Raw genomic sequence first — 24541 nt, 5'->3', positions numbered from 1 at the left:
TGCAGCTTAAAGCATCCCAAACAGATGGCTGCCTAGACCTTGCTTAAATTCATCCAGTAAAACAAGCCATCAACTCTCTGGCTAATTGGTTCCATTTCCAAACCGCTCTTCGTCTTTGGAAGCTAGAAATCTAGCTTCCTGGTACATTAGATTGCTGATTACATACTCCAATCTTCTAGCACTAGCTCTCTTCCATTTCTCTCCCTGCCAAAGGCTCACAGAACTCTTACTTCATAAAAGAGAACGACTGCTGGTTTCATATCTTTTTCTGTTGCAGCAGTAGCCTGCTGTGTTGACAGAATAATCTGAGGCCTATAATTGAAGTGCAACAGTGCAAAGCTGAGGTAGAGTGGATAGAAAGAATCCTTTGAACAGCTCTTTCTCTATTTGCAAACTGAGGCAGTTACAGGGAATCCCATGATTGCATAAACCACGATTTATGTAATTTTGCCATTATGTAGAATTCAATATGCATAGAAATGGGCTAATACAAAGATTCCAGGAAGGAAATCTTTGCATAATGCTGGAACTGACTGCAAATTCAGGATAGTGCTTGCAAATGAAACCGTTGAGTGGTCTGATCCTTACAATAAAGTAAAAGCATTTCTTCAACCCACGTTCGTTTGCACTAAAGCAACGGCAGATGATGCAGAACAGGTAAAGTGAGGTGACAATCATGAGTGGAAAGCAAAGGATTGTGGAAGCAGATCCACAAGAATCTCAATAAAATGTTCCTTTGAATTCACGGTTCTCCAAATCACTGACTACTCTCTGCAAAGACAGATTCAGGTAAGAGATACATGTATTTGTAATTATTTTTTAACTTTTGTAATGAGGTCTCAAATTCCCACATACACATCCCAGTCCACATATTCTTGACATTCACAAAGAGCAAGTAAGTAACTTCAATCTAGCTAACCCCTTTGGGAATCAAAAGGCAAGAGAAATATCTCAGCCTGAAAAACCTCCCAATTTAGGCATAACCGTCTAAATCCTGAGCTGCTCTGGCAAATCCATTAGGAATAGCTTATATATCGTATAGTTATTTCATGCTTATGCTTACATATACTGTTGTGACAAATAATAAATAAATAAATAAATAAATAAATAAATAAATAAATAAATAAATAAATAAATAAATAAATAAATAAATAAATAAATAAATAAATAAATAAATAAAATATATTTGGAAGTTCGTTAGAGTGATGCTTTCAGATGCCTGGTTTCTGGAGATGATTAAAGATCAACTGCATAAAGAAAAAGACAAAAAAACCTAGCAAGTACTGGCACAAGCACCCAGAAACATCAGCCAGCAAGTCCCATCTCTGTTTTCCTAGCATTGCTAAGACATATTAAGAAGAAAGTTGTCTTGTTCCATAAGTAAAAGAGCTGTTCCAGTGGTGAAATCCAATTTTTTTTTACTACTGGTTCTGTGAGCATGGCTTGATGGGCATAGTGTGGCTTGGTGGGCGTGGCAGGGGAAGGATACTGCAAAATCTTCATTCCTACCCCACTCCAGGGGATGGATATTACAAAATCTCCATTCCCACCCCACTCTGGGGCCAGCCAGAGGTGGTATTTGCTGGTTCTCCAAAATACTCAAAATTTCTGCTACCGGTTCTCCAGAACCTGTCAGAACCTGCTGGATTTCACCCCTGAGCTGTTTTATGGCCCATGCCAAGGTTGGCTTTCTGGGAGAGCAGAACTATCCTGGGAGCCTTTAAATATTTGGCTATCAGGCAAAACCATTGTGTCACTGTTTGTTTATCTGACTGCAAACAAGCAAGAAAGGAAAACACTGTAATTTATTAAACTAGAATTCCTGGTTTGGCATGATGTGTTAACAATTTGGCATGATGCTTCCATTTAGAGAGCAGAAGCATTCCCAAATCACACAATAAGTGAGAATAGATATGACAGCTAGAAAAAAGACATAGGAAGTAGGACCTTTCCTTTCCATTTTGATTAACGTCTATGGAGATTCTCAGTCATCCAGCTCATAGTTGTCCCAAATATGTTTTTTCAAAAGGCAACGAGACTTTCTGTTGTTGTTGTTTCGTTCTCATCCAAGAAGATTCTTCAGTTCTGACTGAAGCTTCTTGGATGAAAAGTGAAATGTCTTCAAGGAAAAAAATAAAGTCCAGTTGCATTTTGAAAAAGCACCTTTGAGATATTTTAATTAATATACATAATTCAGTTTTTGAATTACAAATGTAGTAGACATAAAAGCAGTGAATATGTTACTTCTTTTCTCCTTGGACATACTCCCTCCCCCCAAATAACATTAGCAAACTAATACAAAACAGGTGAAGAAAAAAGAAAACACAAAATGTTTCTGAGTTGTTCATACCTCTGTATGAAATAGTTTACTCTATATGACATCCATATTATATAGAATGTAATTTATTATTAGATCCACCATGTACCCATCAGTTGATCAAGACATACTATATGTCTAAATCTTGCTCAGGGCCACCCTGAAATGATTGTATATTATCCAAGATAATATTGTTGATCATTCATAGGAGCCTTGATGGCACAGTGGCTAGAATGCAGTATTGCTGGCTAACTCTATCTACAGCCAGGGGTTCGATGCTGACTGACTCAAGGTTGACTCAATTTCCCATCCTTCCAAGATTGGTAAAATGAGGACCCAGATTGTTGGGGGCAATATGCTGATTCTGTAAACAGCTCAGAGAGTGCTATGAAGCACTATGGAATAGTATATAAGTGCTAAGTGCTATTGCTATTCCCATACCTGTAGCTTATTTCATATATTTTAATGGCAAATTCACAGTACTCATTTGTGATTAACTATGTTCCAGTTATTTCAGTGGGATATTATTTCAGTAAGTAAGCTGGGCTTACCTGGGAGAAAATCAATACCTCTACACACATAAACACGCGCGCGCACACATACACACAAACACACACAAAGTACATATACATGTATATAAAAAAACTCCCTTTTTATAACTATGTAATCCCTTAATTTGGGAGTAGAGTTGGGATAATATATACCTATACCTATGCATATAATCAGAGAGAAAGGAAGGAAGAGAAAGAGAGAAAGAAAACTCTTGGGACAGCCCTCAAATACTCTCACTATATGATTTGTTCTTGGTTCCTGTTTTATGCCCGTGGATATTCTCAAGAAAGTCAATATACAAGTTATATTTTTTTAATCTAACCTTTCTATTTACATCAACATCTACTCAACTCAGAATATCTTATAAACCTTTAAACCATTGAAGTTTATTGTATCAAAGACAGTTTATGCAACGAATAATTTCAACAGGCTCACATAATCTCCTGATTCAATCAAGATAGTGTGCAAATTATTTGTAATCTACATACAATGACATCTTAATATATCTGACATAATCATAATTTTATTTGACACCTATGTCTCAGAATGTTGGCATAGAAGATATTGACAAAGAAGTAATTTATACCGATCAGTATAAATCTAAGATAGCGTGAACAACCCAACCCAGGGATGGCGGTAGAAGGAATTTATGTAGCTATAGGATTGCAAAAACTGTTGCTGAAGAGCAATATATAAAGGTTTAAATGAATAAATATACTTAATACATCTTCAGCCTTCAGAATTTCCAGAAATTTTGAAATTTGGAAGCAAACTATTAACTCATGGCAGGAAAATCCCAACATGCTTTTTAAACAGTTGGATACAAAAGGCAAAAGACATGCAATTTCCCTTTGAATATTCTTAAATTTCCATATGCAGGTGATATTTCCATATGCAGGTGAAATTTCCATATGCAGGTGTAACAGCTTTTGAACTGGTTCAGATTTGTAGGTACAGGAAATGGGATATAAATGAGAAATGGGAATCAATAAACCAACCTTGTACATCATGTTTCTCCCAGAACCAATAGCATTTACCATGTCAAGAAACTCAATCTGCCTAGTTGTAAAAGCTAGACCTGAAGTTTTGCTTTATTGTGGGCCCAATTGGCAAAAGAAAGTTCAGGACCATATATGATAAGTTGGAAACATGAGGAAGAGGCCTTCATCCTGCAGTGGTCATGATAAAATGATAGTCATGATGTAGGGGAATGTAAACAGAAAGAACAGAAACACAAAGGAGGCTCCAGTCTTCCTATAGCTTGCAATGTGAAGACAGAATAAATCTGGGTAACAGGAAGAACCATAAAGAAGACAATGGACAGATAAAAAAAATCTGAGTCCAGAAATATGATTTGCGAAAGAGTCTTAGACAGGATCCTCCCATCCCATTTGTGTCAGAGGTACCATTTAAGGCACTTGAAAGGATTAGGCAGTTATATCACCATTCCTCAGGGATGCCCAGGGATGTTCTTCCAAGTCCCTGTCAAGGAGCTGGAGTGAATGACGGGAGCTCACCCGACCACACAGCACCACTCGGATCTCAAATGCATGCTTGCTAACCTCCAACCGAACATCCTAACTGTCGTGTCTCACTCCCCCTCCGACAACCAGGTCTGGGAAGTCTGTATCAAGCATGGCCATGAAGCCTCTGCAGCTTTGCCAAATTCCTTTCAGATTTCTCAGGGCAGGCAGGAATCCAAGGTGTGACTTCAGCAAACCAGATGAGACTTTGCTTGACTCAAGGAATGCCAAAAAGCAGATCCTTTATATAGGCTATGGGGTGTGGCTCCATGACTCAGCACTTATCCAGGCCTGCCCCTCCCTTCCTTCTGCTGACATCACCTCTCAGATCTCCGGAAGCGGGGATCCGTCCACTGTGAGTTCCCTTCCTCTGGATCTGCTGCCGGCAATTCTAGCATGTGGCTGGCTTCATGCTCACATGCTGTAGGAGTGAGGTTTGTTTGTTCATTCCTGACATTCTGTCCGGGCATGGTGCCAGGGCTGGGGGCTAGAGGCTGGAGGCATGCCAGGCCGTTCCTCTTCATTATCAGACTCTGAATCTGATAGCAGGCCCGGCAGGAGGAGGGAGGGGCCCGGCTGAGGAAAGGAGGGAGGACAAGGCACAACACTAACCATGTGAGCCACTGCACTCCTTATTCTCACAAAGATAAGAGGACAGAGGGGAATCCTATTCAGACTTGCAGATTCTGTTACCGTAACCTTATAATTGGTTTCCTAGTCTGGTTTACCTTGAAGGGCTATCATCGCCTTCTTTAAAAGCAAGAATAGTTGGGTTTTAAAAAAATGGCTGCCCCACAGTTCCTGCTACTCTGGCAATCAATTCAGCATATGGGAAGTGCATTTTTCTCTATTTCTCAATGACTGGCAGGAGTGAGCTGGCTGATTCCCAGCTTTAAAATCTTTTGAAGATGTAGATTCAAAAACCATCACGAGGCTGCTTTCACCACTGTCAGATAATGGAACATGAAGTCAGACTATAGTTCCTCTCTATAGCATAATCCATTACCTCCTAAAGCACCAAGGAAGAAATTAAAGCAACAGCAAGAGCTATAAATAGGAGCACAGTAATTTTAGATTGGTACTGTTATACCAATAGCAGGATGACACAATTATGATACAATTGTTTAGAATTAGCAAATGTACATTGCTCAGGTTCAGAAACAATGGACTTTTTATGTGTGTGGTTTAATTGGCATTCATTTATGTTAAGTTTCTTACCTCTTTATCACCCTTTTTCTTCAAGCTGTGTTAAAATGGAATATAGTATTGTCCCTCCCTCATTTTCTTTCCCTGTAACTATCTTGTGTGATAGATTAAATGTAAAGGCTCCCTCCAGGTGAACTTGACTTTTGTTTAATACATGGGTGCATCCATATATTTCTGCACAAAATTACACAAGTAGTTTATTATTGCCTTCATACAGAGTTTCTTAAAACACTTCTCACTCCAGCTTGGAATCAATCCTGGTTGTCTCCCATCCAATTACTAACCAGTTGTATTGCTTAGCTTATTTTTCTTTTTCTTTTCTTTCTTTTTTTTCTTTCTTTCTTTTTTTCTTTCTTTCTTTTTTTTTTTGAGATCAGCCAAAGTCAGCTAAAACTGCCATCATTAAAACTTAATTGGCCTGAGGTCACTAAAGCCAACTGCGTATTTAAATCCAGGTCTCCTAGATGTAACCTGCCACTCTAAGCACCAGCTTTCCTTTATATTCATGGCTTTTTCATCCCTGTTCCACAGGCAACTTTTAACTTGCAGAAGCACACTGCACTCGTGTGTCCTCATCGTTCTTTAGAGAACTGTCACGGGGATAGATTGTTATTTGATGCAATAAAATGGAGAAACAAGCACATGAGAATCACAGCCGGTATCATTCCAAGACAGAGTAGTTCATGCATTGCTTTAGCAAATACTTTTATGCTCACAATGGACTATAAAATTAAGCCTTGAACTTTCCTCTTTGAATGCAAGAGCATTAATGCAATCGGGGGGTTCAGTTTGTAAAATATCCAATGCTCTGGAGGCAGTGTTGGCTGAACCTCATCAGTTTTATTTATAAACCTGAGGATCGGAGAAGGTAATGGATGGCAACTTATCAAAGAGAGATCCAACCTAGAACTATGAAGAAATTTCCTAACAGCGAGAGCAATTAATCAATGGAATGGTTAGCCTTCAGAAGTTGTGGGTGTTCCATCACTGGAGATTTTTAAGAAGAGATTGGACAGTCATTTGTCTGAAATGGTATAGGTTTTTCTGCTTGAGATTGGACTAGAAGACTTCCAAGGTCTCTTCCAACTCAGTTATTCTGTTATTGAGGTCTAGAATCAAGCTAATGACCATTTTGGCCCTTGCAGAACCAGTGACATATAGTTCTGATTGACTAGTGATGAAAATTCTTCTGACATGCCCTCTAATGCAGTTTATAGGTAACCCAGGAATGTGACTGCACTTTCATGGGCATATTAGGTAGAATTGGCCAAAGGCTATTCAAGTGCCATATGAACATCTAGGTGGAAAGAAAACTAGAACCCTAAAGACTCTAATTTTGCATCCACAAGAAGGTGACAGTCTATTCCAGTCCCTGCTTCCTATCCACGAATATCTCAATATTGTCTAGATTAAGTATCCATACACTGTATGAAGTGCTTGCTTTCATTTCTTAATTACATTTCAAGTATATACTAAGAAAGGATTTTTTAAATCCTCTCCTGCTGTTTCAGTACCCTGATATAGAATATCCTAATTGAAAATATCCTAATCTTCCGATGACTCCCTCATTAAGCAAAACAGTATTCATACGTAGAACAAGTTTAATCTTACACATGGAAATTGCCAAGAGGGCAAACTTTGAGCTTTTAAATTGTACCATTAAACATGCAATTGGTTGAGCCATTAGCTCATAAATTCTGGCTGGTTTTATTTATTAATTAAATAACACCTCCTTTCTTCCCATTTCACTCTGAACACATAATGTAAAATTCAGTCCCACTTCTGGGTAAAACTAGATTGAATGAAAAAAGCTTTTCATATATCATAAGTCCTGCAGAATCATAACCCCCTAAGACATTCTTTTAATACATCATGAACAGTGCATTGCTGACATGATTTCAGATGGAACACTGAAGACAAGAAACGTGATTTGGTTTAGAACAGGGGTCCCCAACTCCATGGCCCAGTAGGGAACTGGGTTGTGCAAACGGCAGGCAAGTGCATGGAACGGCATTTGTGCAAGCGGTGTGCACATACAAAACCAACCCCTCTCCCCTTCCTGTGGCTGCCAGTCCACAGAGCTGGAAAGGTTGGGGACCATTGGTTTAGAAAACCAAGCTCTGTGTGTTTGTTTGTATGTGTGTGCATGTTGGGAATCCCCTGAAATTCTGCATTGTAAAAATTCACTTCAGCACTAGCACAATTTCTCACCTTCTAAAAGGGAGATCCAAGCCTTCTGTCCTCTGTGTGATTTGTGTGTAAAATGAAGAGAAGAAACTTTTGGTCTTAACAAAAAGAACCTACAGGGGATAAGAGAGGTAAACGGAGTCAGTCAAGCAGGCCAGCATAAGGCTTTCAAGAAAAAACCCTAGGGTTTTCAAGGAAATGCAAGTATCAGACTTGTGTTGGCTCACTAGTTTTAGCTAGTACCTTTTCCTTTACATGTTTTTAATTTATTCACCTTACTAATTCTTATTTCTGTTCTATGTGTACAGCCAGTTTGGCACTGGACTCAAAACTGAGAGACCATCAGTTCTAGTCCCACCTTAGGCACAAAGCCAGCGGGGTGACTTAGGGCCATCTATTCTTTTAGCAAAGGCGGCCATGACAAACCACTTTTGAAAGCTTTTGCAAAAGGAAACTACAGTCTAAGCAGATACCAGGAATCAACAATGATTCAAAAGCATATAAAAAGAAATGCTCTGTATATTGTTAATCCCCAAAGAGTTTGTTTTCTATGTATGTATGCTTCACATATCCACGTTTAGCAGGAGCCGATTTTACTTCCATCACAAAGGGGTAATTTTGCAAGCATGACTAAGGCAGCCTTGCCAAGCTTTATATCAGTCCCGGGGCAATGTTTTTCCATGGAGCTTGCTCATGCATCCTGCTGAGTTCTCAAGTGTAAACTGAATAACAAGAGACCTAAACAAATTTGTTTATAATAAAGGCAACTGCTGTGAAAATCCTGTATTTTAAAAGAGGGCTTAGAAATCATTTTCCAGTCCTGGATTCCATCACATCATTTCATAGTGTTGGTTTTGGAACTTAATATTGCTGGAGTTAAATGTAGAGATTATATATATATATATGTGTGTGTTTTCTGAGGTTTTTGCGGGTGTTTGTATGTAGGTCTTTGGTTATTCGGGTTTTCTCCCGCGTAAAATTGGAAGTGTCTTGGCGACGTTTCGACGAAGTCTCATTCGTCAACTTCAGGCTTCAGCTTCGTGCTTCTGGGAGCAATGTTGCAATTGCTCCCAGAAGCACGAAGCTGAAGCCTGAAGATGACGAATGAGACTTCATCAAAACGTCGCCAAGACACTTCCAATTTTACGCGGGAGAAAACCCAAATAACCAAAGACCTACATACAAACACCCACGAAAACCTCAGAAAACAAGTATGTATGTATGTATGTATAATATATGAATGATTTGGCAATATAATAAATAGATTTCACAAGTTTTCCATTTTCTTGCAATATCTCAACTAATTTATAAACATATTAAGCTATTATTTTAAAAGACCAAGAAAACAGCTTGATTGCAGAACAATTGTTTGCTACAATGGGAATATAATTTAAAAGAATGGGAATGAGATTCTGATGTTTGAGACCTAAATTTGTGTTAGCAGAAAAACAAGTGCTGTACAAGGAATTGAACAAGGCCAGTGGTTCATATCCAGTGAAGCAATTAATTGCCTATTTGAATAAGTGAAATGCTAAGTTTGCACATTAAATAACTTCAGCAATCTTGTATAGTATCTCTGCTGGGTATTTGTTTTTTTTTTAATCCAGTCATAAAGGAAGCTGTGTAATCTAGATGCATGAATTAAAACCTTTGTTTACAAGAAATGGTATTATAGGCATTCTAGATATTATCAGCAAAATAAATCTGGCCACACACAAAGTCTTGTGGGAGCCCCCATCATTATTTTTTTAAATAAACAATGAAGGATTAGTCACAGCTAATATTTCTACCCATTCCCACAATCAATTTCTGTTTACTATTTCTTTTAGTTCATTTGAATACATTTTCTTAAAGAAAGCTCAAAATAATAACATGTAAGCTAAGGCAAAGATATTTCTAAATGCAGAATCATTTTAATTACAAGAAATCTTGTACAAGAAACAGTTGTATAGATACACATCAATGCCAATAATAAAATATAATAATAAAAAGTTTGGAACGTTTTAAAGAACTATACCTCCAAAATCCATTCAATATATTAATATTAACACATGTAGGCAGCTCATAATATCTTGCTTATTTTTATTTATTTGACAAACAAATGATAAGCTACATGCATATAAAATAAGAATTAAAGTATCCTTATCCCACTGCCAGTCTCAGTTACATAAAAAGATTTTTAAAAACCCAAGTGAAAAACCATTTTAAAAATAGAAGGAACAATGAAAATAAAATGAAATCAAGTATAAACTTAAGAAAAACCCAGCCAAAATAATTTAGTTTTTGAATTTTCCAAATAAACATAATCTGATCTCTATTGAAAAGATAGTACAAAGTATTGGCACTGCTACAGAAATTGGTATTTTCTAACTTCAGCCTCACCTAACCACTTGAAAGTGGGGGATTATAAATTTCTTCCTAGATATTCCAATAGATTGATTTATTGATGTATTGGAATCAATAAACAGACTGATTCCAAACCACATTGAGGAAGAGTAGGTAACAAGAACTTGACCATACCAGAAGCCTATAATCAACTCCTTTGACACCTGTCAATTCTCTGGTCTGACTTTAATTTTTAAAAATATTAATTAAAAGAACGAAAAATGAGAACCAGGCATAATGCAATGTTTTAGCCTCTGTCATTATCCCGACTTAACCCTAAACTGAAGCATCCAGTCCCTAAGATAGGATTCTTGGAATCCTCCCACAGTTTCCATCATCCTAAGCAGACTTATGGCTCTTGACAATTCCCTATGTATTGCATTATATTTGGTAGCATTAACTCTTAATTTCTGACTTGTGGCTGAAGTACGTTCCTAGAGGAAGCTTTTATTATGATAGATGTTATAACACCTATGTTTGGCCCTGACCCAGATTATCAAATGCCACTCTTATGCAATCACAATGATGAATAAGGAAAACATAAAATTAAATTAGTCTGCCTATTAGAAGCCGTGCTAAAGAGCCAAGTTCAGCCATTCACTGATATAGGGCTGCTCTTTTCTCTGACCAAGGTTTTTTAGAAGGATTTGTAAAATAGTACACATTCTTTTGGGTAGGGATATGCAAAATTAATGGATCCATTTTATTTTCAAGTTTTTGTGGCCATCAGATATAAGTGAACTATATCTCTCATTACTTCTAGCCATTCTGGTTAAATAATATTGAAGTCCAGAATGTGCTCATATTTTTAAACTTTTAAACACATTTTAAAACTTTGTAACATCCTAACTTTTTAAACATCATTCTAAACTCTCTTTTTAATTTTAATTTTTAATTCTGTTTTTATCTTTGTTTTAAACCATGCTTTTTATACTACCATATGTTTTTTATTGTAAATCACCCAGAGTCACTTAGCTGAGATGGGCAGGATAGAAATTTGATATGCAAACAAAGAAATAAGATTTATCAAAGAAAAAAAAAACTGAGACTCAGGGCTACGGGGACTCAAAAATAGAAGAGGTGGAAGACAGATGTTGAAAGTTCTCCAGAGTGAAGAGTAGTGTCTAGAACTCAAACTGGATTCTGCAAGGTTGGTGATATATAGATTCAGAAGCTTTTACCTCTGGTTCTAGGCAATTCTTATGCCATCCAACGGCCACATGCAAAGTTCCTATTTGTGATTCACCAGGGGGGGGGAAATGAGCATAAATCTTGTGACTGACAGTGACTGAAATTCAAGGTAATACAAATCACCAAATATGGTACTGCTAAAAGGCATCCACAGAGCCCAACATTTGAAATAAATTATTATTTTTTAAATGCTCCAAATAAGCTTGCCCAATCTCTTGAGATTTCATTGTACAGTGCACATAAGAGCTGTCAAAAGACCTTTGGTGTGATTAACAATATCTTGCAAGATTTGTGATCTCAGTGAGATTTCTACTTCTTACAATTACTGGATACCATCATTACACTGACACTTACTGTCTCAAAATAGCATGAAGAGCCTAATATGGCCATCACCATTGGAAGTGGCTGAGACAATCTTCCAAGGAACAGCGGGACATGGTGCCATCAAGTCTGTGAATTGAAAAAGGACTAAGGCCAGAAAGTGCCAACATGGCTCCCTTGACAAAGGCCTTTGGCAGTCTAGTGAAAGCCAAAGACTTTTGGAAGGCTTTCAAGGACTACTTCAACATTGGTCCTTCTTGTGTAATTTTTACTTATATGTTTTCTATCTTTGTTTATCTTCTATCTTACCCTGCATTTACTAATGGTATGGCTATTTGTTGTAAGTTGCCCAAAGTCTGAAAATGTTTGGCAATATAGTAATATAGTAATGATCAATTTCAGCCCCATTTGCTCCCAGCCCATTACAAAAGTACTCTTACCATAGGAAAAGGAGCCATTTCTGACACCACAACATCACCGCAAGAATCTTGGTTATACTAAAAGCAGGTCAAGAAAGACCTTCCCTCAGGTGATGCTGCCATTTTTTTGAATGCAGTGCTAATTGCTTGTGCTGTTTCTTCTCCCCAGCTAATCAAGCTTCTCACACCACGAGCCAATAATGCTTTTGACATTCCTTGTATCACAGAAGGCACTTAGCCAGCTGCATAATAACATGGAACTTTTTAAAAATTTAGAAATTACCAGACTGGAAATTATATACAGTATGAAGTGTGTGCATTCTTCAATCTTTTATGAGCAATATACGCCATAGCTGTCCCAAATTTTTAGAGCAATTCAATTTTTTCGAATTTATAACACCATTTTGAAATGTCAGTCAATAGGCATGTCTTAGAATTTTCTTTTGACGATTCCCTGACCTCATGTTTTTCACAAAAGGGAAGATTTGAGGACAAGTCATTGATGTGAAATTTTGGAAGGGTAGCATGAATGCCACCAAAAATATCTGCAACAAACCCAGATGAAAATGATGACAGTCATGCGGAGACATAACAATGCAAATTCCACATCTACATATTTATATTAGAATTAGAAGAACAGAGTTGGGAGGGGCCTTGGAGGTCTTCTAGTTCAACCCCCTGCTCAGGCAGGAAATCCTATACAATTTCAGACAAATTGTCTGAAATGGTTGTCCAATCTCTTCTTTAAAAACTTCCAGTGTTGTTCCACTGATTAATTGTTCTGTCAGGGAATTTCTCCTTAGCAGTTGCCAAACTTGTTTTGTTTTTGTGTGATTTTTCTTATTTTACCACTTACTTTCCCCACTCCACATAACAAAAGCATCCACAGAAATAATTATCATTCTCAAAATAGTGGGCACAACTAGGCAATCAAAGCTCTATCCCTTTTTAACCTGCAGGCTCATAAAAAGGAGTGGAACTTCAATCATCCTGTCCCAGATGACTGAAACCATCATTTTGATAATTTTCACTGTCCAGAAAGGGTGTTTGACCCAAAGTATAAAAAACAAGGGCATGGTTCATTAAGCCAAAGTCTTACCCACAGATATACTTACAGAGGGGAAATAATGACTATAGTCAGAATAAATTTAATTTCAAAACAACCAAAACAATTCCATAAATGCTAAGAAACAGGCCCAGTAATTAATGCAAACTGGACAAGTTTTATGAATGGAGGAGAGAGGGAGAACCAAAGCCAGACAGCCTAGGAGAAAAAACAAGGAGCCATTGCTCTCAATGGAAACAACCGGAACACTCTATCCAAGATCAGGTAGGTCTAATTGGTTTCCATGCAAGAAGATCCAAGGTTCCCAGCCTTGAATTGTAATATTACTTAGATTTCTATATGCTGTTCTATCACAGTGGCAATGGCAGTCTTGCTGGTGGGGAGTCAAGAACAGACTTCAAGATAATTTGTCTGGATATCAGGATTGGAAGTAACAGAAGGCTGTGGTTGTGTCACTGAGTTTTGGTCAGATCCAAGCAGCCTTCTTGTCTTTAACCTATGGATTCATCCCTGGGGATTAATACAGATCGTCTCTCAAAAATGGTGCCATAGACAATTTAGCTAATCCTCTAATTTCTGCCATCATACACCAAACCCTACCCTCAGAATGCATGCTATCTTTTCAGCTTCTCTTTGTCTTTGTTCCTGTGGGCACCCTTTCAAACACAACACTGGACTGTAGCCATTTACCATCTCTTTTCTAAGAATGGCAGCGTTCTCTTTTCAGTCCCAGGGACATTCTTGTAATTGAAGATGATGCTAGAACTGGCACTGGCTTTGTAACATGTCCTTTTCCTTTTTGTTAATTAAAAGATTCTGAAAATTGAAAGTCAGCTTTCAGTAGAGTGCCTGGCAGGTGGCACATGAGGTCTGCATGGATACATTGGCACCCAAAACTAATGTATTGCCACATTGATTTAAGCTAAACCCTTTGGTTTCTCAATCTAAGCAACTTTAATATGTGTGGACATTATCTCCTAGAATTCATAGAATTCTACTAAGTTATATAGATGTATATCAGTCCATAGATTATATAGGTAAATACATGATATTGGTTCCAGCTAGGGTTTTGGTTTCTTGAAAGTGGAGGAATAATGTTACCCACTTTCTTTGACTGAAAGACAGGATAATTGAGAGAGGAAAGAAAATGCAGCACAAAACCTTTCATCATACATTCAATGGTTTAGTCATAGAATACTATTTTTTTTAGTAAAATGGATAATCCAAACACTGTAACATCACATAGATGGCCATTTCAACACGCATGATATAGCATCTCACTTTCCATAATAGGTGGCTGTACAAATTTGATCAATCAATTAATCAATCAATCGCTATTGAAGAATTACCTAGAAAATTGTGTATGCATGAAGTTAGCCACTATAGAATAGAATAGAATAGAATAGAATAGAATAGAATAGAATAGAATAGAATAGAATAGAATAGAATAGAATAGAATTATTTGGCTGTGTGATAAAACTCACAAGGAGTTTGTCTCTGGTGGAGAAGCTCTCATTAGTGACAGAATGGTATATAACTAAAATAACCAACAAACAACAATCTTTTCTTCAAATAACTGCATCTCCTAATGTTGCTCTGAGATAAAAATGATACATACATTTTCACAATGATCATAAAAAGGAAAGGCACTACAAAGTGTGTATGTTTGAGGAAGAAGCCATAATGAATGCTTTATTCCCCCAATTTCAAAAGCTTCTAATGTTGGTGAGAGAGGGAGAGGGAAAGGCCAAATGCATGTATCTGTATGTGTATGTGTGTTGAAAACAAATTCAGATGTCCAGAAAGTCACCCAAACTGTAAAACTCTAAGTGGATGTTTATATTCCATAATCAAAGGAAGTTATGCAGGGGAAAAAATAAAAGAAAATAAACTTTAGGACACTTTGAAGATTTGGGATGGGAGAAAACTTTCTGGGGTTCATATATTCATATTTGGAGAGGACTTGATTAAAAATGCAAGCTTATATCCTGAAGTGTCTTTACTACCGTATATACTCGAGTATAAGCCGAGTTTTTCAGCACGTTTTTTGTGCTGAAAAACGTCCCCTCGGCTTATACTCGAGTATATACGGCTTATACTCGAGTTTTTTTTTTTTCTTTTTTTCACATTATACCGGATGGTGCAAACTTGGCGGGCTTTTGCATTAGCGCGGGGAAGCCCTGCCGGTGCAGTGAGAGGGCGGGGCGGGGGAGCCGCCAGCCTTCTCGGCTGAGGGAGGGAGGCTTTCCCTGACCGGTAGCTGCCTCATTTCCCTCCCTCGGCTTATACTCGAGTCCCCAGTTTACCCCAGTTTTTTGGGGTAAAATTGGGGACCTCGGCTTATACTCGGATCGGCTTATATTCAAGTATATACGGTATATTTTATTCTGACTGTATTAAGGAATTGCTGCAATGCTGCAAGTGCTGTAAAAATACAAGAATTTTGGTGAAGGAGCAGCTTGTAATAGGGAAGTTGAAAATACCCTTTAAAGCTATGCTTCCTTGCTTTATTTAGACAACAAAACATGCACAGATACCCTTCAGATTTGGGGCTAAAACTCCCAGAATTCCCAGCCAGAAAAGATACTAAGTTGGTGAAGGCTAGCTTAGGGCATCTAAGTTGATGCTGCCAATTTAGTTTCAATAGCTGTACTTTTAACAGCAGCTTGACCTGCATACATTAAAAAGAATGAATATTTCTTCTCTGTTCTATTTATTGTGAAACTTTGCAAATTGCCTCTTCTAAGTAGCAGACACCAAGGGGACTGAACATGATATTAAAGCTCACATTCATTTATGTTAATAAATTGTCTTTTTTTAAACAATAACACTTAAATGTCTATGGAGATTCTCAGTCATCCAGGTCGTGGTTGTCCTAAAGGTGCTTTCTTCTTCTTCTTCTTCTTCTTCTTCTTCTTCTTCTTCTTCTTCTTCTTCTTCTTCTTCTTCTTCTTCTTCTTCTTCTTCTTCTTCTTCTTCTTCTTCTTCTTCTTCTTCTTCTTCTCCTTCTCCTCCTCCTCCTCCTCCTCCTCCTCCTCCTTCAAGATGCAACTGAACTTTCTGGCTTTACTTTGAAGGCGTTTTGTTTCTCATCCAAGAAGCTTCTTTAGCTGACTGGATCCTTCCATTCCCCACCATCCAGTCAGTGCTGAAGAAGCTTCTTGGATGAGAAGTGAAATGTTTTCAAAGAAAAACCAGAAAGTTGCCTCTTGAAAAATAAAGCACCTTTGTATCGGCTGGGAGACCCCTGGCGAGCCGTCCGTACGGCAGGTGTCCTTTTCGGAACACCTGGCCCCTGAGGGCCTCGGCGGCGGCCGGATTCGGACGCTGGAGGCAGGAGAAACCTTCCAGACGTCCGTTGCCGCTGGATACCGGAAGTCGTCCCCCCTGTGGGGACCGATGCTGGCGCGTCCTAGGCTTGGCGGGGTTCGGAGGCCACAGGCCGCGGCCATTATTTTGGTCGTCGCCTGGGCCGCTGTGCCCGGTGATACCGGGGCATTGGATTTATAACTGCAGCAGCCTGGTGGTGAACAGGGCACGGAGAAGAATTGAGGAGGAGAAGGAAGGAATATCGGTGGCGTGGTGGAGTGCTCCGGTGCGGGGGTTTTCTCTCCCTGCGGTTGGAAGGAGCACGAGTTATTCTGGAGAGGAGAACTTAAAATAAGAAGATTACGGTTTTGTGGAGCTCTGGAGAAGAGGTGATGGAGAAATTTAGGAGGGAAGGTTTGAGGCCCCTCCTTCTGGGGAACAGTGGTGGCGTCCAGCTTCCGCCTTCACTATGAGAATTTTGATGACATCACTTCCCTTGACTTCCTGGTTGACTAACTGTACTCTGGACTCGTTGCTCCTGTGAGTGCCCCTGGTGGATCCGGAGGAAATTACAAGGATACTGTGCTTGCCTGAGGATTTTGTATTTTTTTTTCAAATGGCAAAAGGTCAGAGACCAACTGCTGGAGAGATGGAGAGAATTCTGGAAAAGTTATCTAATATGGACAAGAAATTGGATGATTTGCAAAAGTCGGAGGCCAAGCGGAAATAAGAGCAGAAATTGTGACTATCCAAAAGGATTTAAAGGATACTCAACAAGTCTCAGCAGAAAACAAGCAGAAAGTGGAAGGTCTGGAGGGTGATATGCGGGCAGTGCAGAAAAGAGAGGAGACGACAGGCAATGCTGTGCTTGGACTACAGATGGATAAAATGTCTTATTTCCTTAGGTTTCAAAATTTGGAAGAAGTGGACCAAGAAGACTTGAGAGATGTTGTGACTAAATTGTTGGGAGAATTTCTTGGGAGAGGTGTTGATTTCATGAATTGGGATGTGGATCGAGTTTATAGAGTTAATTGCAATATGCACGCACGCATGCAGTTCCCAGAGAGGTTCATGTCAAATTTGTGAGAAGAGAGACGAGAGATGAAATTCTTAGAAAACATAGGAGTGGGGCACTGATTTACAGGGGCAGGAGATAGCCATTCTGAGGCAGATTCCCAGACAGGTACGTGAAAAAGAAAGAAATATTATTTTTGTCAAGCAAATTGTACCAGAAGGAGTGGGCTTCAGATGGCTGATGCCAGAGGATTGATGATTTTCCGGGAGGGCATTACGAAAAAATCAGTACAATTGTGGAGGCTACGGCCTATGTGGAGGAACACAAAGCCTTCCTGGAATCAGATGATCCAGGAATTGAAGAAGGAGGTTATAGATCATGGGGCTGAAGCGGCTGCCGCTGTTGCGGCCCTGGAGTTGGGTCAGGCTGAACCCAGAGTTCTGAGATCCAAAACTAGGAAGTGATAAAGATATTTGGGATTGTGTTGGTTTTCCTTATTCTCTTTTGTACGATATTCTGATTATTCTTGACTCTTCTTTATTACGTATTTAAAATTTGCAAACTTAGCTACTTCGTGTCACCTGCTTGCCTTATGGCTGTTGTATGTGTTAAAAAATTTGAGTAAAATTCTTATTTTAGATAAGAAAAATGAAAATTTACCATACCTGATATGTATTTGTATAAACCTTTTTTGACTAATAAAAACTTTTTGAATAAAAAAAAAAAAAAAAAAAAAAAAAAGAAAAATAAAGCACCTTTGGAACAATAATACTTAAAACTCTGGGACATTTCCATTTAGAATATTTTCCAAAGCTTAGACACCATCATGTTTTAGCAATGGGTTTAGTTCAGGATTCCTGTTAATACAAATCCATTCCTAAGATGCTTTTGGTGCAGACCGGGAAGCTTTTTCCTCCCTCTGCAATTTCCTTGAATGTTATTTAAAGGGAATGCTGACTGTCTGGAATTATGTAAGAGGTAACACAGGAGACTTCCCCCCTCTTTCCCCCAACAGGAATTTTGGCTAGAATTTGGTCCCTCCTGTAAATGAAAAAGCCTTCTGTTCACAGAAGAGACCCACTGGATCCATGCCATCATTCTTACCTAAAAACCCGAGGGAAAACTCTGGGGTGATTTGGTTTCATGAAATTCCATAGCATATGGTGTATATTAATAAGATTGCATAAATTGGTAATTATAACTACAGTGGCATAAAGAAACAGTCTTCATCTGTTACTATCTAAATGGGTTAGTCTACAAGTTCTATAACCCCATCAATATGGCCAAACCTCTTTCCACTTCACATGTAACTTTTTCAGATAGCAATCTTCCCCATGACAAGACAAGATAAAACAAAACAAAACAAAACAAAACAAAACAAAACAAAACAAAACAAAACAAAACAAAACAAAACAAAACAAAACAAAACAAAACAAAACAGGGTTTTTGTCCTTTCATCTGACCTAGCCATACCCTCTTCTTTGAATTCCTCCCAAAGGCTAAGGCAGAAGAGACGCGAGAAAGAGAATACGTGCTTTATTCCATTTTACAAATGCTGTTTAATCAATTATTGTGGGACCAGGTTTTTCTCAGCGCAATTTTGTTTACAAGCTTCGAGCATGGCATGTTTACATCAGCATTTGGCACAATTTATTATATGGCAACAGATGTCTTTAGCTGGCTTATTCATCACTGGGTTTTCAGAAGAGATTCAGTGGCCCAAATACATGCACCCTGTGCAGTGTGGAATTTAATTCCCCACACAGCTGAGATCTCAACCAGAGAAAAGCCAAATGCAAAGGAAGGGCTGCAAACAGGACAATAGTTCCAGCCCTGCATTACAAAATATTTATATAGCAACATCACCAGAAGAAAGGCAAGAGGAGGAAATAGAAGACAAGGAGGTTTTTCCAGCAATCAACCTGCCAATAAGTAGTGAACATCAAAAGAGCTGAGCTTAAATGGGCTGATATCAAAGGTTTTGTATGTGGGATGAGATTCACAACATAATGGTACTTGTATGAAGAGAATATTTGTGTGGGTGGACCTTACGCTTCCATACCCAGTGATGGGTTGCTATTGGTTTGCCCTAGATTGGGTGAACCAGTAAAAGCAGCAACGGGAGGCTCCACCAACCCACTCAGATGTCTCTGTACATGTGCAGATGCTTCTGCGCATGCGCACACAAGCACATGAGCAAACCGGTAGTGATGGGATTTGAATCCCACTACTGTCCATACCTGATGTTCAACTTAATCCAGGAGACTGCATCAGAGAGTAAGAGAATTGAAACAGGAGGTTGGTAATAGCAGACAGGACAAACTGGCTGGCTGAATGGACAAAATTTGTTTCCTATGAAGCAGAAGAGAACTAAGACACTTTGAAATTCTCAGTGCTGCCAGAAAATGGACAACCATTTGTCTGCAACGGTATAGCGCAGGGGTCTGCAAACTTGGCTCTTTTAAGACTTGTGGACTTCAACTCCCAGAGTTCCTCAGCCAGCAAAATTTGCAGACCCCTGGTATAGCATTTCCTGCTTAAGCAGGGGGTTGGATTAGAAGACCTTGCAACATCCCTTCCAATTCTGTTATTCTGTTAAAATAAAATCCCCTGCCAGTGTTTTCCCAGTTGGACAAACTTGACACTGCTGTCCCAAAGGTGCTTTTTCAGGAAACAAATGGATTTCCAGTTGCTTCCTGAAAAAGCACCTTTGGGACAACCATGACCTGGAGAATCTCTACAGACTTTCCCCATTGCTGTGTTTTATCTGCAATGGGCCAGGTGTTAGAGATGCAGAAAATTGTGGAACATCTCAGTGGGACTTGCGGATCTTGTGTCCCTTCATTATTTCAGTTCTTCCAGGTCCTTTATCTCTCATCTAGATCAGGGGTCTCCAACCTTAGTAACTTTAAGGTTTGTGGACTTCAACTCTCAGAGTTCCTCAGCCAGCTTTGCTGGCTGAGGAACTCTGGGAGTTGAAGTCCACAAACCTTAAAGTTACTAAGGTTGGAGACCCCTGATCTAGATCATACTCAAGTGAACCATCAGGATTCCATACAGAAGTGGATCTCCATGGGCTTCAGTTTCTTCAGCTAGGCTATAGATTGTCTGGAATTTGGGTTGGTGGATCACAATCTGCCCTGGTCAAATATAAACCACCTCCTGTTACCAATTTTAACCCCAATTATTTTGCCTCTGACTGCACAACTAGCATTTTTATGTAACCCCACCCCACCCCAGGCATTTTCCAGATATACAAATTACCTTGTGGAGATTCACAACTACTTGAAAGGAATATATCATTATACAGATATGATATACTGTATTCCTTTTTGTGACTTTGTGCATCTGAAGACAAAAATATAATTTGTTCTAACTGTCCTTTTGAAGAAAGATTAGTGCTGCAGATCAACAAGAAATCTGAGGGAACCACAGTAATATTTTGTTCAAAGTAGGGATCATCTAGGTTGCCACTAGCTCCCATAGTGATGAAGAATAACATTATCAGGTGATTAAAACAGATACCTTAGCCCAGCTCAAGCTGCACACTTTTTGAGAACAAAATACTTTTAACACCACGCAGTTATTTCAATATTTTCAATATTTGATGACTTCAGTTTGATTTCCATAAACGCAGCCTGAGTACAGTATTTTCAACCTCACTACTGTCAACTTTTTAAAAATAAATAAATACAAACCTAATACCAGCCACTAAATGTTTGCATGCACAGAGTGTGTTTATACTGCATAAAGCCTTAATGCCACATTATTTTTAACATCCTTCTTCATCTCTGAGGCATGTCACCAAACTTATCCAGATTTCACAAAGAGGGCTACACAAGTTCTTACTAAATCAGACCCCCAGTCTTGCATTTCAGTATCAGTTTTCGCATTACAGGTAGTCCTTGACTTGCAACAGTTCATTTAGTGACCGTTCAAAGTTACAACAGCACTGAAAAAAGTGACTTATGACCGTTTTTCACACAATTATGACCGTTGCAGCAACCCCATAGTCATGTGATCAAAATTTGATCTTGGCAACTGACTCACATTTATGACGGTTGCAGTGTCTCAAGGTCATGTGATCGCTTTTTGCAACCTTCTGACAAGCAAAGTCAATGGGAAAGTCTGATTCACTTACTTAACAATTATAGTCAATGGTGGGCTGCTGCCGGTTCAGACCAGTTCAGGTGAACCGGTAGTTCCAATGATCAGCTGGCCCCGCCCACCCACCCCAGGCATTTTCCAGATATACAAATTACCTTGTGGAGATTCACAACTACTTGAAAGGAATATATCATTATACAGATATGATATACTGTATTCCTTTTTGTGACTTTGTGCATCTGAAGACAAAAATATAATTTGTTCTAACTGTCCTTTTGAAGAAAGATTAGTGCTGCAGATCAACAAGAAATCTGAGGGAACCACAGTAATATTTTGTTCAAAGTAGGGATCATCTAGGTTGCCACTAGCTCCCATAGTGATGAAGAATAACATTATCAGGTGATTAAAACAGATACCTTAGCCCAGCTCAAGCTGCACACTTTTTGAGAACAAAATACTTTTAACACCACGCAGTTATTTCAATATTTTCAATATTTGATGACTTCAGTTTGATTTCCATAAACGCAGCCTGAGTACAGTATTTTCAACCTCACTACTGTCAACTTTTTAAAAATAAATAAATACAAACCTAATACCAGCCACTAAATGTTTGCATGCACAGAGTGTGTTTATACTGCATAAAGCCTTAATGCCACATTATTTTTAACATCCTTCTTCATCTCTGAGGCATGTCACCAAACTTATCCAGATTTCACAAAGAGGGCTACACAAGTTCTTACTAAATCAGACCCCCAGTCTTGCATTTCAGTATCAGTTTTCGCATTACAGTTTTCGCATTTTGACTTGCAACAGTTCATTTAGTGACCGTTCAAAGTTACAACAGCACTGAAAAAAGTGACTTATGACCGTTTTTCACACAATTATGACCGTTGCAGCAACCCCATAGTCATGTGATCAAAATTTGATCTTGGCAACTGACTCACATTTATGACGGTTGCAGTGTCTCAAGGTCATGTGATCGCTTTTTGCAACCTTCTGACAAGCAAAGTCAATGGGAAAGTCTGATTCACTTACTTAACAATTATAGTCAATGGTGGGCTGCTGCCGGTTCAGACCAGTTCAGGTGAACCGGTAGTTCCAATGATCAGCTGGCCCCGCCCACCCACCCCTGCTCTATCCTGTCCTATATTTCCTTCTTTCTGGCTCAGCTTATTCGTGTGGCACAGCTGATTTCTGTGCCTCCACTGTTACTTACAGGGGCTGCCTTAGAAGATAAGCAGCTGCGCTTCAAATTGCTGTATTTTGAATGCTGTGCACAAGTGCATTAGTTGCAGCCCACCACTGATTACCGTGATTCAGTTAACAATGATGGCAAGAAATGTCATAAAATGGGGCAACAGTCACATAACAAATGTTTCACTGAGCAAGGGAAACATTGGGCGCAATTCTTGTTGTAAGTTGAGGACTACCTGTACATAGGCACCAGTTTCAAAGTGAGCACTGCAAATGGACTTGAACTCAGCCCGGAATCAATTCCACCTCTCTCAGATAACCATGTTATTTATCTTTCCAAATATGTTTGTCTCACACCACCCAAAACATCTAAATATATTATGACCTGTGATCCTTGAAAATGAAGGTAAATATTACATAGAAATGCTTTATTGTCATGTCTGTAAACATAACATATAACATACATGTATATACCTTTATAAAGAAATAGAGTTCTTGCTGCTACTTTATGAAGGAAATTGCAAACAATAGAAAAGGCATCACAAATTTTCATAGCAGCTTCCCTATATTCACTAAAAGTCCTGTATGTTCTGGATTACCAGATATCTGAACAGGCAAAGGAGGACAGAGACAATTGGAAAGAAGGAGAACAATTGGGGGAAAGAAGGACACACTATTTTATTTTGACATTGCAGCAAAAATTATACCGAGAAATTGAAAAAAAATGTACTTGAGCCTAGATGTTTATGAAATTATGTTTTCAAGAATCAGAAATACTGGCTTTTCAATTGCAATACTGTATAATGTAAGGAAATATACTCTAAGCAAAATTTTCCAACAAATCTTTATTTTCAAGTGAAGGTTCATTCTCCAAGCTTGTGGGTTGGTTTCCAAATGTTTCATCACTAGGCTAAGTAACATCTTCAGCAGAGATTTGGGGGTGTCAGTGTTCTTCTGTTTATAAGGGCTTGGTTTGGTCAGTAGATCTTGTGATAAGTCAGGTGTAGGTGTATCAAGTGAGGGTCTGTAATGATTCTTGTGATGGGTCAGGGGTGAGTTATCAGTGGGAGTTTTGTGATGGGTCTTCTGATGGGAAGGTTATATCCATTGAGGACATTGGGAGGTGAAGTGCTGGTTGGGGGGGCTGGTGGGGTTGGTTGAAGGTTGGTGCTATCTCTGATTGGCTGTGTGGTTGATTTGGATTATGTGGGGTTCGTAGGCTGGTTGAAGGCCAATGTGTCTGTTGATGGAATTGCTTGTGGAGTGCCAGACTTTGATTAACTCATGAGCATGGCAGGTGGTAGTGTGGCTGATGATTTTTGTGTTACTCCTATCTAACTGGTGCTGTTGGTGTCAGTGTGGGTAGAGATTAAGGATTTGGGATCATGGCATTTGACTGCCAGCCGGTGTTCCCTGGTGGATATATGCTAGTGATAATATAGAATCGACAACACACATTTCAAATTTCACTATAGAAATAACATGAGCAGTTATGTGATCTACAGATTATAGCAATCATGGATTTGAAGGAGCTTGAAGTCAATTGTTAGAACTAGGAAATGAATTAAATAATATAAATCCAAGCTATTGTGTCAGGAAGAAGCAGACAATTTACAATATTATAATACACAAAATTTTGAATGACTATTATTGTAAAAACAGTTTCCCCCCTTCCAAAAAGCAAAACAAAACCCCAAGACACTGAAAAAACTGGATAATATTTGATTTTAAGGTTGTGCCTGACAGATG

At 38.8% G+C, this 24541-nt stretch overlaps 1 protein-coding gene across 1 annotated transcript in view; it reads right to left on the bottom strand.

The window, feature by feature from the left end:
* KCNH5 (potassium voltage-gated channel subfamily H member 5) overlaps positions 1-24541 on the bottom strand; it is a 249924-nt gene that overhangs the window by 112727 nt on the left and 112656 nt on the right. The window lies entirely within an intron of this gene.

Source organism: Ahaetulla prasina, chromosome 1, assembly GCF_028640845.1.
Source record: "Ahaetulla prasina isolate Xishuangbanna chromosome 1, ASM2864084v1, whole genome shotgun sequence".
Taxonomy (NCBI): Eukaryota; Metazoa; Chordata; class Lepidosauria; order Squamata; family Colubridae; genus Ahaetulla; species Ahaetulla prasina.
This window is presented reverse-complemented; position numbering and strand designations above follow the sequence as displayed.